Raw genomic sequence first — 16,739 nt, 5'->3', positions numbered from 1 at the left:
AATCTTTTGGATATATACTGAGGTGTGGGATAGCTGAGTCATAAGATGGTTTCACTCTTAGGTTTTTTGAGGAATTGCCATGCTGCTATCCAGAATGGTTGAACCAATTTGCAGTCCCACCAACAACAAATGAGTGTACCTTTTCACCCACATTTTTGCCAAAATTTATTATTATTTGTATTTTTGATAATTGTCATTCTGACTGGAGTGAGATAAAATCCAAATGTAGCTTTGATTTGTATTCCTCTGATTGCTAGAAATTTTGTACATTTGAACATTTTTTCATTTGTTGACCATTTGTATTTCTTCTTTTGAGAAATTTATGTTTAGTTCTTTGCCTATTTATTGATTGGGGTATTTGATTTTTTTAGGATTAGGATTTTTTAGTTTATTTTATATTCTGGATAATAATGGCCTATCTGAGGAGCAAGTGACAAAAATCTTCTCCCATTCTGTAGGTTCTCTCAAGTTCTTCATTATTGCTGTGCAGAAGCTTTTTAAATTTGATGCCATTTGACTTATTGAGTTTTGCTCTTTAGGAGTCTTGTTAAAGAAGTCAATTTCTGTGCTGACATGGTAGAGTACCGGGCCTACATTTTCTTCTAGCTGTTGCAGGGGTTCTGGTCTTATTATTAGGTCTTCAACACACTTTGAGTTGAGATTTGTGCATGGTGAGAGGGGTTAAATTTCATTCTACTGTATATGGATTTCCAGTCTTCCCAGCACCATTTATTAAAGAGGCTATCTTTTCTCCAACATGTGTTTGTGTTTTGGGCTCCTTAGTCTAGTATGAGATAAATGTATTTATGTGGGTTTGTCTCTGTGTCTTCTACCACTGGTTTTCATGCCTGTTTTGGTGCCAGTACTATGCTGTTTTTGTTACTATAGCTCTGTAGTGTAATTTGAGGTCTGGTATTGGGATGTCTCCTGCTTTACTTTTCCACTAAGGTTTGCTTTGTCTATTGTGAGTCTCTTATTTTTCCAAATGAACTTCAGAATTCCTTCTTATAGTTCTGTGAAGAATGTCATTGAAATTGTTATGGGAATTGCATTGTTTGTTTTTTTATATTCTCTATTTCTTTTACTTCTGCTTTGACCTTTATTATACCCTTCCTTCTTTGGGTTTAACATTTATTTCTTGTTGTCGTTCTTGAGGTATATGCTAGGTTTTGGATTTGAGATCTTTATTGTTTTTCTAATGTACACATTTATAATTTTAAATTTTCATGAACACTGTTTTCACTGGTGATCATAAAATTTTAAACATTTTAAAGGACAAATAAGCATTGTATTTTTATCATGCAGAATATGTTTTCAAACACATATACACACACGCACACACATTGTAAAATGGCACATTGGAGTGAGTTTAACATATGCCTTACAAGTTAAGAAGATATTGGTCAAAGGATTCAAATTGTCATTCAGGAAGAATAATATAAGAGTTCTATTGTACAATAAAATGACTACAGTATGGGCTGGGGTGTGGCTCAGTGGTAGAGTGTTTGCCTCAGATGTGTGAGGCAGTGGGTTTGATACTCAGTACCACATATAAATAAATATATAAATAAGTAAACAAATATCCATCAACAACTAAAATATTTTATAAAAGCTGACTACAATAAATGACACTGCACTGCAATTTTAAAATCACGAATATAGATTTAAGTATTGCATCTTATAATTTTGATATGATGTGCTTTTATTTTTGTCTCAGAGTATTTTCTGATTGTCCTTGTGAATTCTTCTTCAATCCATTGGTTAAGCATGTTTTATTCAATTCCACTGTAACTGGAAATTTTCTAATTTTCTTCTTTATGATTTTGTTATTCTTAAGTTGCATATTTGGCTGTTGTTGGGTAGAGTGTTCTGCATATGTCTTTTAAACCTAATTGGCCTGTAGTATAGTGCAATTCCTTTATTTCCTTATTGATTTTCTGTCTGCCTGTTTTGTCCATTATTGAAAGTGGGAGATTTACATCCCCTACTATTTTTGTTACTGTTATTTATGTTATAGTATTCTTCATATATTTAGGAACTGTATGTTTTGATGCATATTTATAATTGTTATGTATTATTGCTGAATTAACCCTTTATGATTATATAATGTCAGTCTGCTTCATAACAGTTTTTGTTTAATGTCAATTTTGTCTCATATTAGTACAGCCACTACTATTCCCTTTAGGTTAGCATTTGTATGGGATATCTTTCTCCATCATTTTATTTTCAGCCTATGTGATCTTTAGATTTAAAGTGAATCTCTTGTGGACAGCATATTCTTGGATCCTACTTTTTAAATGCATTAGGCCATTTTATATTTTGGGGGGACTTCGATCCTTTTAAATATTAAGTAATTACTGATAGGGAAAAACTTACTATTGTCATTTTGTTAATCATTTTCTGTATGTCTTGTAATTGTTTTGTCCCTTATTTCCTCTCTCACTGCCTTCATTTGAGTTCTATTGATTTTTCTTTGTAGTGATGTGCTTTCAATGTCTTGTCATTTCCTTTTGTGTATATTCTATAGATAATTTCTTTGTGGTTATCACTGCAATTATATAACACATTTTAGTAATAACATTCCATTTCAAACTTGTAACAATTTAAGTTGAATCATGTACAAAATCTTTACTTGTTTAAGGCTCTAGCCCCAACAATTTATGTAATGGATGTACAAATTATATCTTTATATATCTTATGCACATTTACATTGATTTTTTGTTTTGTCATTTAAATTCTGTGCACCAAAATCACATTAGTACAGAATATTATATTTACTCATGTATTTATCATTACTAGAAAGCCATATATTTTCATACAGCTTTGTATTGCTACCACTGCCCCTTTGTTTCAACTTAAAGGAGTCCTTTTATCATTTCTTGTAGAGCAGATCTAGTGGTAATGAGCTCCCTTTGATTTTGTGTGTCTGGTAAATCTAAGAAGTGAGGCCTGGAGCAAGTTTTTTTCCCTCAGAAGGAACACCATATGGATACCTTGATTTCAGACTTCTAGACTCCAGAACAGTGAGAAAAAAATTATTTTCTTTAAGCCACCTATTATTTTGCTATTTAGGAAGTCTGTTATGATGGCCCTATCAAATGAATACATCCAATAATTTAAATATTGTTAATGTTATAGCTTAAGTGGGTAAGGGAAATAAAATTAGATGTATACATAAACAAATGCATAACAAAATTATGGATACATACTCATAATTATTACTGTCATCAAAAGTGCAACTGGTCACATAGTTCATATTTATATTTAGTTTTTTCCACATTCCGTCCTATGTTTCCTTTGCTTTCAGTCAGCTTCTCCATTATTAATGGCTGTTTGTGGGGTGATCCAAGCTTCATTTAAGAAGAGTCTGGGCCATTAGTAGTCCTGCCTGGATTGGGTTGTGGTAGTTTTCCATAGACTGTAATCACAGTGCATGGTAGTGCTAAGAGAAACCATAAGGGACCTCCTACCTCCCAGATATATTCTTTCTTACCTCCACCATGTAAAAGCATACTTCCCCATGGTACTTAGGATCAATCACCCCTTCTGGCACAATAACTCCTTTCTTTGCCTACTAATTCAGAGGCATAAGGAGACCAAAGTGGTTAAGTGGCATTCTTTAATTTCTACATTCAGTTAAGTCATTGTTTCTGCTGGTAGAAACTTTCTTACCATTAAAACTATGATCTCTATACCATGAGAATATAAGATCAATTGGACAGACAGCAGGAATTTTGCCAGTGGGGCAGTAAGGGTAATAGTTGTGTCATTCCCATTTCCACCCTTGTTTCCTCAAATCCTGGATATAGGAGAAATATCACCACATCTTGGACATTGTTTCATAGCCTGTACCTCTTCCTGGATATCCTTGCCTCAGCTCTGCAAGTAATTGCCTCCTAGATTGTTGGGAGAAATCCTAGTTCTTGGCTGGCAGCAGTGAATGTCTCAAGTGTGTAAGGGAAACCTTCGCACATACAGGCCTGACAGGAAAACCTGCAGGAAGGAGCATTCTGCTCCAGCCATCTAGGAAAGTACACAACTTTCCCAAATTGACATCAGTTTTACCAAGGGAACCAAAGGGCAGGGCTTGAGAGACCTAAGAAAAGGATGTCAATTCAGATAGGACAAAGGTGTAACTGTAGCAAATGATGATTGGTCAAGAGAACTATAAAAGTCTTGTCAGCTTCTGCAATAAACGAGTTTGCAGACTGCTTGCCACATACCTGCTTCCACCCAACTCCCGGAGTCTGAGTCTTGATTCCATGCCACCTACCCCGAGTCTGAGCTAGCCTGGCACAAGAAAAGCAACACTAGAATATACTAATAATTGAGTTATCTAACAGCCATTCCTCTGATCACTGATCTGTCAAACTGATTGATTCAGGATGATATAAAACAAAGAAGTATCAATTAATTCTATGATCATAGTACTCATGCTATATTTTAACTATAGTGAAGTGAATTCTTTAATCATTAGTAATGCTATATGAAATACCATAGTTTGTATAAGGCATTTTGTAAGTCACGAGATGATAGTTTGGGCTGAAGCATTGTGTAAAGGGAAGGCATACCTATTTTTACAGTAAATATCTACTCCAGTATGGACAAAGTATTGCCCCTTTCCTGAATGAAAGTAGTTCACCATAATAAACATACCACTAGGTAGCCAGGTCTCCTTGTGAATGGTCCATATAAGAGACTTAGTATTGCACTGTTACTGGCAGATTTTGTGAATGATCCATATCAGAGAATCAGTGTTGGAAACCATTGCTGGAAGACTGAATACTCCAAAGTTGCTATAACCATGTCAACCTTGATGAGTGAAATCCATGTTGCTGAGCCCATGAAGGGTTGTATGAGCCAATTTAATAATAATAATGTAGTATCTTAGAAAGAAAACTGACTACTATCCTCAGAATTGGTAATTCTACCACTTACTTTTTAGGAAGAATTCTTCTCCATTGAGGTCACACAATAATATTCATCTGTGACGCAAATATCTTCATGTTAATTGTTTTTTGCTCATTCAGAAAAGTCTGATATGTATTTTTCAGACAGTCTTGTCACTAACTTTCCATGCTTTCCCCTAGGAAACCATTGGCACAGCTCATTAGTTGATGTTACTCATGTTTCTGGCAATATGTTTTTCCAGGAAAAATTTTAAATGAAGTATACAATTTGGACTTCTGCCTACTGGAAGGATTTTGCTTCAGGAGTGTCTAAAATACGGGCTATCTTCTGGCAGGTATTTACTTTCAGGAAGTTCTTGCATATCCTACAGAACCACCTATAAATCAAACCTGTGTTTTCTCTTAATCAGTTAAATAATTGCAGAATACTCCTCATAAGTCTGTAAGAGTGGGCTGGCTGAGAAGCAGCAATGTAGCAAGAGTTGAAATTTTAGGCATGTGGAGCATTTTGCTACATAAATCACTGTGTCTTCAGGATTTGCTCAGTCCTTCTTTTGTATTTTTTTTACTTCCATTCAATTATATAGTGCTTCTGTGTATGCCCAAATTTAGAACTTGAGGCTCACTTCATGATGGGTGAATCAGTTTGCATGATAATTTGTTGGTCCACAGTGAAGCATTAATTCTGTATGAAGGCCCAATGACAAATAAAAAAAAAAAAAGTTTACAAAAGAAAAATAGCAATCTGCAACTGATGGAAAGGTTTTGTCCCCTAATCCTAAGGGTTTATGTTGTGATTGACCTATAGTGACCTGACAAAGTCTCCAAGAAGAATCTCTACTACAGACACTTCCAAAACTATTTTATCTACTAGATCATAGAGTACAAATAGCATAACAACTTGTAAATCAAGGTATATCTGTTGCCTTTTCTTCCCTCATTCTGAAGCATAATCATAACTACAACTTCCAAATTACCCATAAAATGAGCTAAAGTAACGTACCCCAATTAGGTATATATCACCTCCTGTGTTAGTCAGATTTTCATTGCTATGATCAAAATACCTGAGGAAAAAACTCAGAGGAGGAAAGATTTATTGTAGCTCAGAGTTTTAGAAGTGTCAGTCCATGCTCAGCTGACTCCATTGCTCTGGACCTGAGTTGAGACAGAACATCATGGCGGAAGAGTGTGGCAGAGAGAAACTTTTCAGCATATAATAACCAGGAAGCAGAGAAAGAAAGAGAGGGCAGGGAAAGGCTGAGGGGAGGCAAGTTTAGGAAGAAGAAATAGTCGACAAATCCATATCCCCAAGGACTAAATTCCTTTAATCTTGTCCTACCTCCTACAACTTTCACCACCTCCCATTAATCCATTCAGTGGATTAATTCACTGATTTTGTCAGAGCCCTCATAATCTATAATAATTTCTCAAATCTCCACCTGTGGACATTGTTGCTTTGGAGACTGTATTAGTCAGGGTTTTCTAGAGGAACAGAATCAACAGGAAGTATGATAATAAAAGGGGATTTATTAGATTGGCTTACATGACCAGAAGCTAGATAGTTCACAATGGCTGTCTGCAGCTGGAGAGCTGGAAGAAATAGCAGCTGTGCAATCCAAGAGTCAGAAGCCCCAGAAAAAGAAAGATCAACAGTGCTATACTAGTCCCAGACCAAGGCTTCTGGAAACTACCTGGAGAATCACTGGCAGAGTCCACATTGGAAGAGTGAAGAAACCAGAGTCTGATATCCTCAGCTGATTGAAGCAGTGATCAAGAACCCATTCATGGTTTCAAGATGGCGGCCTAGAGGGTGGCTGCATTTCATGTTGCTCCAGGACTCAGGATTCAAAAGAGGAGATATTGAGAGACTTGGGACCAACTCAAAGCAGCCGGGTGAGTCTCTCCCGTTGGGGGGGCTTCCCGGATGGGACGGTGGCCTCGGAATGCAGGGAACTTGTGAAGTAGAGCTGCCAGCGAGACGCCCCTCCCCCCCGCTGGAGCAGTGAACTTGGACAACTGGGAGCGCCGTAAAGGAGGCCGCTCGGCACAGCGCTGGGACTCGGAGCCACCACTGGGGCTCCAGGAGGCTGCCCAGAGGAGGAGCGGCAAGGAGAGCTGTGTGGACTCAGAACACTGGGGCCTGCCCTGAGGAGGGGGAGGAGGAGGGTGACCGCTTGGATTCGGAGTGACTATACCAGAGCTACAGGCAGTTGCCAGAGGAGAAGCCGTGCGGCGAGCTGTTTGGACTTAGAGCGATGCTTCTGAACACCGGGGCCTGCCCTAAGGTGTAGGAGGAGGAGGAGGAGGAGCCCGGCGGGTCGTTTGGTCTTACAGTGACTGCATTAGAGCTCCATGCAGCTGCTCAGGGGAGGAGGCAATTGGTGAGTTGTATGGACTTAAAGCGACCGCTCCTGAACACAGGGGGGCTGCCTGGAGGAGAAGCGCGGTGGGTCGCTTGGTCTCGAGTGGCTGCACCAGAGCTCCGGGCGGATGACCAGAGGATGCGTGCAGCGGGTCATGTGGATTCAGAGCCACTCAGATCGACTGCTCCTGAACACCTGGGGGGCTACCTGGAGGAGGAGGAGGAACGGGGAGGGTCACTTCAACTCGGAGTGATTGATTGCCCAGGGCTACGGGTGGTTGGTGGGAGGAGGAGGCACGCAGTGAGTTTCTTGGACTCCTAGTGACCGCACTGGAATACTGGGCAGCTGTCGGGAGGAAGAGGCGTGTGGCGGGTCTCTGGGACTCAGAGCGATTGTACGGAGCCCCAGGTGGCTGCTCAGAGGAGGGGCCGCATAGCCAGGTGATTAGGTGCAGAGCAGGGTCTCAGGGCCTAGGCGGCTTCTTGGTGGAAGAGCCGCACAGAGACACGCTTAGGGGCAGAGCAAAGGTTCCAGGACTGCAGGCAGATTGTCTGAGGGGGGGCAGACTAAGGAGATTCATCTGCGAAGGGTGAGGCTCCCAGGCCCAGGAGGTAGGGCTGGGCCCCTGGGAACTTTGCAGAGGAAGGCAGCCCAGCCCAGGCGGAAGCTGTAAATTGAGGGGAACCTCTAGAAGGGAACTGACCAGCCAGACCTCCCCACCGGGTGAGGTTTCCCCCAAAAGGACGGTAAAACCAGAGACACAGTCCCAAACAGGCCTTGCCTCAGCCCGCAGCCTAGTTCCCCTTTGGATGACCACTGGTCAACAAGTGGAGGCACCTCTGCCCACTAGCAGGGAATATACCCCACCTGAAGCCCACCACCCCTACAGAGGCAGCTTCCTTGTGGAGCACCGCATTATCAACTTCCTCCAAGACTTCAGCCTATTGAAGGCTAAGAGGGGATATATATAGAAATCTTCAAGGACACTGTAAGTCAATAGAGGAAATCTGCAATATCTCAGCGGTCCACTGATACCTGAACAATATGAGAAAACAAGGAAAGAAAATGCTGCAAACAAATCTAGATGTTACATCAATAAAACCCAATGACAGCATGGCAGAAGAAATGACAGAAAAGGAGTTCAGAATGTACATAATTAAAATGATCAGGGAAGCAAACGATGAGATGAAAGAGCAAATGCAAGCATTGAATGATTGCAACAATCGACAATTAAAAGAGCAAATACAGGAAGCAAAAGATCATTTCAATAAAGAGTTAGAGATATTGAAAAAAAAAACAAACAGAAATCCTTGACATGAAGGAAATAATAAACCAAATTAAGAACTCCATAGAAAGCATATCCAGTAGGATAGAACACCTGGAAGACAGAACCTCAGATGTTGAAGACAAAATATTTAACCTTGAAAACAAAGTTGAACAAACAGAGAAGATGGTAAGAAATCAAGAAAGAATCTACAAGAACTATGGATATCATGAAAAGGCCAAATTTAACAATTATTGGGATTGAGGAAGGCTTAGAGAAACAGACCAAAGGAATGAACAATCTATTCAATGAAATACTATCAGAAAATTTCCCAAATCTGAAGAATGAAATGGAAGATCAAGTACAAGAGGCTTATAGGACTCCAAATATACAAAATTACAACAGACCGACACCAAGGCACATTATAATGAAAATACCTAACATACAAAATAAAGACAGAATTTTAAAGGCTGCAAGAGAAAAGAATCAAATTACATTCATGGGGAAACCAATATGGACATCAGCAGATTTTTCAATCCAGACCCTAAAAGCTAGAAGGGCCTGGAACAACATTTTTCAAGCCCTGAAAGAAAATGGATGCCAACCAAGAATCTTATACCCAGCAAAACTTACCTTCAAATTTGACAATGAAGTAAAATCCTTCCATGATAATCAAAAGCTAAAAGAATTTACAAAAAGAAAGGCAGCATTACAGAACATTCTCAGCAAAATATTCCATGAGGAAGAGATGAAAAACAAAGAAGCAAATCAGCAAAGGGAGGAATTATCCTAAAGGAATTGTCGAATAAAGGAGGAAACAAGTTGTGTCAAACAAATAAATAAATAAAATTTAAAAAATGAACCAAAAAACCGTGAAACCAAATCATATCTCAATAATAACCCTGAATGTTAATGGCCTGAAATCATCAATCAAAAGACATAGACTGGCAGATTGGATTAAAAAGAAAGATCCAACAATATGTTGCCTGCAAGAGACTCACCTCATAGAAAAAGGGACTCATAGACTAAAGGTGAAAGGATGGGGAAAAACATACCATGCACATGGACTCAGCAAAAAAGCTGGAGTACCCATCCTCATTTCAGATAATGTGGACATCAAGCCAAAGTTAGTCAGAAGGGATAAAGAAGGTCATTTCATACTGCTTAAGGGAAGCATAAATCAGCAAGATATAACAATCATAAACATCTATGCCCCAAACAGTGGCTCATCCATGTATGTCAAACAAATCCTTCTCAATTTCAGAAACCAAATAGACCATAACACAATAATACTAGGTGATTTTAACACGCCTCTCTCACCACTGGACAGATCTTCCAGACAAAAATTGAACAAAGAAACCATAGATCTCAATAACACAATCAATAACTTAGACTTAACGGACATTTATAGAATATACCATCCAACCAAGAGTGAATACATTTTCTTCTCAGCAGCACATGGATCCTTCTCTAAAATAGACCATATATTATGCCACAAAGCTAATGTTAGCAAATACAAGAAGATAGAGACACTACCATGTATTCTATCAGATCATTATGGATTGAAGTTAGAAATAAATGAAAGAGTAAAACACAGAAACTATTCCAACATCTGGAGATTAAACAATATGCTATTATATGATGAATGGATAACAGAAGATATTAGGAAGGAAATTAAAAAATTCTTAGAGGTAAATGAGAACAAAGAAACATCATATCAAAATCTCTGGGACACTATGAAAGCAGTACTTAGAGGGAAATTTATTTCATGGAGTGCATTTAATAAAAGAAGTAAAACTCAACAAATAAATGACCTAACACTACAGCTCAAAGCCGTAGAAAAAGAACAGACCAACACCAAAAGTAGTAGAAGACAGGAAATAGTTAAACTCAGAGCTGAAATCAATGAAATTGAAACAAAAGAAACAATACAAAAAATTGACAAAATAAAGAGTTGGTTCTTCGAAAAAATAAACAAAATTGATAAACCTTTAGCCACACTAACAAAGAGAAGACGAGAGAAAACCCAAATCACTAAAATTCGGAGTGAACAAGGAAATATAACAACAGACAGGATTGAAATACAAAACATAATTAGAAGCTATTTTGAAAGTCTATACTCCAACAAAATAGAATATTTCGAAGACATCAACAGGTTTCTAGAGACATATGAATTGCCTAACCTGAATGAGGAGGATATACACAATTTAAATAGACCAGTTTCAAGTACTGAAATAGAAGAAGTCACCAATAGCCTATCAACAAATAAAAGTCCAGGACCAGATGGGTTCTCAGCCGAGTTCTACAAAACCTTTAAGGAAGAGCTCATTCCAATACTTCTCAAAGTATTCCATAAAATAGAAGAGGAGGGAATCCTCCCAAACTCATTCTATGAAGCCAATATCACACTGATACCTAAACCAGACAGAGACTCATCAAGGAAAGAAAATTTCAGACCAATATCCTTAATGAACATTGAAGCAAAAATTCTCAACAAAATTTTAGCAAATCACATACAAAAACATATTAAAAATATAGTTTACCATGATCAAGTGTGTTTCATCCCAGGGATGCAAGGTTGGTTCAATATCAGGAAATCAATAAATGTCATTCACCATATCAATAGATTTAAAGTCAAGAATCACACGATTATTTCAATAGATGCAGAAAAAGCATTTGATAAAATACAGCACCCCTTCATGCTCAGAACACTAGAAAAAATAGGGATAGTGGGAACATTCCACTACATGGTAAAGGCCATTTATGCTAAGCCCACGGCTAATATCATTCTAAATGGTGAAAAACTGAAAGCATTCCCCCTAAAAACTGGAACAAGGCAGGGATGCCCTGTTTCACCAATTCTATTCATCATTGTTCTTGAGACTCTAGCCAGAGCAATTAGACAAACCAAGGAAATTAAAGGGATACAAATTGGAAAAGAAGAACTCAAACTATCCCTGTTCACTGATGACTTGATTATATATTTAGAGGAACCTGGAAATTCCACCAGAAAACTCTTAGAACTCATAAGTGAATTCAGTAAAGTAGCAGGTTACAAGATCAATGCTCATAAATCCAATGCATTTCTATACATAAGTGATGAATCTTCAGAAAGAGAAATTAGGAAAACTACCCCATTCACAATAGCCTCGAAAAAAATAAAATACTTGGGAATCAATCTCACAAAAGAGGTGAAAGACCTCTACAATGAGAACTATACAACACTAAAGAAAGAAATTAAAGAACACCTTAGAAGATGGAAAGATCTTCCATGTTCTTGGATAGGCAGAATTAATATTGTCAAAATGGCCATACTTCCTAAAGTGCTATACAAATTCAATGCAATTCCCATTAAAATCCCAATGACGTACCTTACAGAAATAGAGGAAGCAATTATGAAATTCATCTGGAAGAATAAGAAACCCAGAATAGCTAAGGCAATCCTTAGCAGGAAGAGTGAAACAGGGGGTATTGCAATACCAGATCTTCAACTCTACTACAAAGCAATAGTAACAAAAACGGCATGGTATTGGTACCAAAATAGAAATGTAGATCAATGGTACAGAATAGAGGACACGGACACAAACCGAAATAAATACAATTTTCTCATACTAGACAAAGGTGCCAAAAATATGCAATGGAAAAAAGATAGCCTCTTCAACAAATGGTGCTGGGAGAATTGGAAATCCATATGCAACAGAATGAAACTAAACCCATATCTCTTACCATGCATGAAACTAAACTCAAAATGGATTAAGGACCTCGGAATCAGACCAGAGACCCTGCAGATTATAGAAGGAAAGGTAAGTCCAGATGTTCAACATGTCGGCTTAGGACCAGACTTCCTGAACAGGACTCCCATAGCACAAGAAATAAAAGCAAGAATCAATAACTGGGATAGATTCAAACTAAAAAGCTTTCTCTCAGCAAAGGAAACTATCAGCAATGCGAAGAAAGAGCCTACAGAGTGGGAGAATATCTTTGCCAATCATACTTCAGATAGAGCACTAATCTCCAGAATGTATAAAGTACTCAAAAAACTCTACTCCAAGAATTCAAATAATCCAGTCGACAAATGGGCTAAGGAAATGAATAGACACTTCACAGAAGAAGATCTACAAGCAATCAATAAACATATGGAAAAATGTTCAACATCTCTAGTAATAAGAGAAATGCAAATCAAAACCACCCTAAGATTCCATCTCACCCCAATTAGAATGGTGATTATCCAGAATACGAGCAACAACAGGTGTTGGCGAGGATGTGGGGAGAAAGGTACACTCATACATTGCTGGTGGGGCTTCAAATTAGTGCAGCCACTCTGGAAAGCAGTGTGGAGATTCCTTAGAAAACTTGGAATGGGCCCTCCATTTGACCTAGCTATCCCACTCCTTGGCCTATACCCAAAGGACTTAAAATCAGCATACTACAGAGATACAGCCACATCAATGTTCATAGCTGCTCAATTCACCATAGCCAGACTGTGGAACCAACCTAGATGCCCTTCAATTGATGAGTGGATAAAGAAACTGTGGTATATATATATATATATATATATATATATATATATATATATACAATGGAATATTACTCAGCCATAAAGAATGATGAAATTATGGCATTTGCAGGCAAATGGATGAAATTGGAGAATATCATGCTAAGTGAGATAAGCCAATCTCAAAAAGCCAAAGGACGAATGATATCGCTAATAAGTGGATAATGACACATAATGGGGGGGGAAGGAAAGTTTAGTATTAGGGTTTGAGTTATGGTTAGGGAGTGGGGCAAGTATGGAGGAAGGAAGCACTGTATAGAGGGAAAAGAGAGGTGGGGGGTTGGGGGGAAGGGGAAAAATAACAGAATGAATCAAACGACATTAGTCTATGTAAATTTGTGATTACACAAATGGTATGCCTTTATGCCATGTACAAACAGAGAAACAACATGTATCCCATTTGTTTACAATAAAAAAAAAAGAACCCATTCACGAAGAGCTGAGCTTGCACCTGCATCTGCTTCCTTGCTCTTCCAAATTTTATTCCATCCTTTGGGCAGTGTTGCCCATGCTTATGGAGGGTCTCCACTTCAGTTCAATGGAAGATGTGCTATGTGGACCCTTTGGAGTGAGTAAGCAGGTTTTACATAAGAAATTCATGTTAAGCTTCCAATGTCTTAGATTCCTTCCCATATAGTATACCAAGTAAGTCTTGGCATTTTATCTTTATTTGGTGTGAGTATTTTTGGTCTATATTTCAGCCAACCAAAAAAATTATTAACAAATTTTAAGCCCTGAGACTGCAGCATAGAATATGCTCTATTCAGTGGGTCCACATCAATAAGTTTGACCTGCTCCACCTTCATGATCCTTTCACCATTTTCCCATCCTTAATATTATCCATTCCATTATCCAACATCCTTAACATTTTCTACTCCTACACATGGTTTCTATATTTTGTCCATATAAGCTAGAAAAAAATGTACTTTTGCAGTATAGGTACTTTCTCATGGAACATTTTTTTTATTTTGCACTTTGGAGTATATTGGGACTTGTGTTCAATTAAAAGCAAAAAAAGGGTGTAAAAGGTGTTAATGGTTTTTCTAAAGAGAATTTGTGGTACTTTTCAAAAAAATCTAAAAACAAACAAACAAACAAAAAATACCTTACATCAGGGCAGGCTTTATTAGTTCCTAAAGCAAGTTTGATGAACCTCCTTAGAAAGGGAAGATCTGCTCCTGCTGAATTGAGGACTCATAAACATTTAAGGGTTCGTTGACTCCCCCTTAATCTGGATCTGCCCATATGTGCTCAATCCAATTGTCAGGACCCAAAATAATTCTCAGTTAGTATCCTTACCTTAACAGAAGACACTTCAAGAGATTGAGAATTTAAATCATTATGTAATTCATCCACTTACAGGATGAGTAACTGATATTGGTCTTCAGCAATCTCAACCGCATGGCTACAGGAAATATGAATTTTTTTAAAGGAAAACATAGAAACTTTCATGTAATTCATATGGAAATTTAGCTGGGAGTTTGAAACTCTGAGCTCATCCTTTTCCCCTTCAATTCCTCCAACATAGGAGCAACCAGCCAATCTCATTATCCTCATTACTTTGACAAAAATGTCCTAAAGCATCAAATGAATATTTACTGAGAATTTCATCTATTATGAATATTTGACTAGTTAGTATCCAAAGGTAATATTTTGCATATCTCTTTTGCCACATCATGCCATTGCCTATCAGTATCACTTTTGCCAGTGAAAATGAAATCATTAGTGCTTTGAAAGTAAATCAATTTGGAGGATCAATTCCAGAAACTTCAGAAGCAATTCAAAAACAAATTGTTACCCTTATGTTCCTCTAAAATTCTCTATACTAAAATCTGTACCAGTCAGAGTTTTCCAGAGAAACAGAACCAAACAGATACAAAGAGATTGGTCCCCAGTCATTTGATACTGAGGCTCATATGATTCTGAGGTTTATCTCATGAATTTATTTCTTAGATTTGTGAAGGAAGATATATGATGTGGTGAGATTGGAGGTTTTGTATAATAAATCCATTTTAAGCTTCCAATCTCTTAGATATATTTCCATACAGTATGCCAAGCAAGTTTTGGCATTTTCTCTTTATGTAGTGAGATTTACACACACACACACACACACACATATAGTACATTGTATTATTAATATACTAATAATGTAATAACATATTGTATACATATATAATATAGTCCTCTAGAAGAGGGCAACTGCAGAAGTTCAGAGGTTTAAATATGTGTTAAATGTAAGATTCCAAATCACATAGAATTTAAGTTTTCTTGTGAACATGTTATTACTGTAAATGGATAGTCCAAAAACTTTGTGGTTGACACTTTCCCTTGATACATTGTCAACTCCATGTTGTGGATTATTTGGGTACATCTGGCATTTGAGTTTCCATTTTCATATTAATAGTATTAATGATATATTAGTACTAAATATGATATATAGGATAGTAGACTGAAGTATGTATAGAAAATCTATTTATGAACACACTTACCTACCAATAGAAATATTATTTTAAGAAATTGGCCCATACAATTGTGGGAATTGAAAAACCTGAAATCAGTGAGGCAGGAAGAGAGACTGGAAACTCAAGAAGAAGTGATGGTGCAGTCTTGAGGTAGAATTTATTTTATTCCAGATAATCTCAGTTTTTGCTTTTAAAGGCTTTCAACAGATTAAGTAATGCCCACCCACTATCTAGTGTAATTTCCTTTATGTAAAAGCAACTGAATATAAATGTTAACTACAACTACAAAATACCTTCACAGCAATGTGTAGCTTATGGTTTGATTACATAAGTGGGACCACTTCTAGCTAATCTAACACATAAAATTGATCATCACACCTAGTATTTACCTCAGGTATTGCTATTTGTGTTAAAAATCCTGCTTCATCTTTGAAGGCAAACCATTAATCCAAACTACACTGTATTTAATATAACTTGAATACTTATTTCCACAAATGGATACACTGTACTGAATCATTTGAGAATAAGTTGTGAATCACAGACTTTGCATGTTATGACTTGAAATTTTTCCCTCCAAAATGTACATGTTGAAATTCTAACCCCTGGTACCTCAAAATATAACCTTATTTGGAGATAATGTCTTTCAGGGATGATAAGTTTAATGCAGTACTATTAGCATGGGCTATAATCCAAAATAACTAGATTCCTTGACAAAAAGGGAAATTTGAAAGGCTTAGACACCACACATACATGTAGAATGGTATATGAGGAGGCACTGGGTGAAGATAATCATCTTTAATTCAAGGACTGAGTCTTGGAACAGCTCTTTCCCTCACAGATTTAGAAGGAACAAGTCCTGCTGGCACCTTGATTTTGAATTTCTCCCCTCCAGAACTAAGAGATCATAAATACAAAAAAATAAAAGAATAAAAATGAAAGGATAGCAGGAATAGTTTTATTGCAATTTAACTATTTTCAAGATTTTGAATACTAGAATCTGCCTGACCCAATTGAAACAGTTTTGTTCTTTTGGACTGTGTTAAATCCCCAAACTCATCAGACCCAGCGTCCCACATTTCCAATGCCAAGGCAGAAGGTTCAACCATTAAGCTGAGCAAGCAACGTTGGGCTTCCTGTCACAACAGGCAATTTCTGGCTCCCGAAAAGCAAATACTTTGCAGAAGT

Source organism: Sciurus vulgaris (assembly GCF_902686455.1).
Source record: "Sciurus vulgaris genome assembly, chromosome: X".
NCBI lineage: Eukaryota > Metazoa > Chordata > Mammalia > Rodentia > Sciuridae > Sciurus > Sciurus vulgaris.
The sequence above is the reverse complement of the archived record's forward strand: the minus strand, read 5'-3'. Positions refer to the sequence as shown.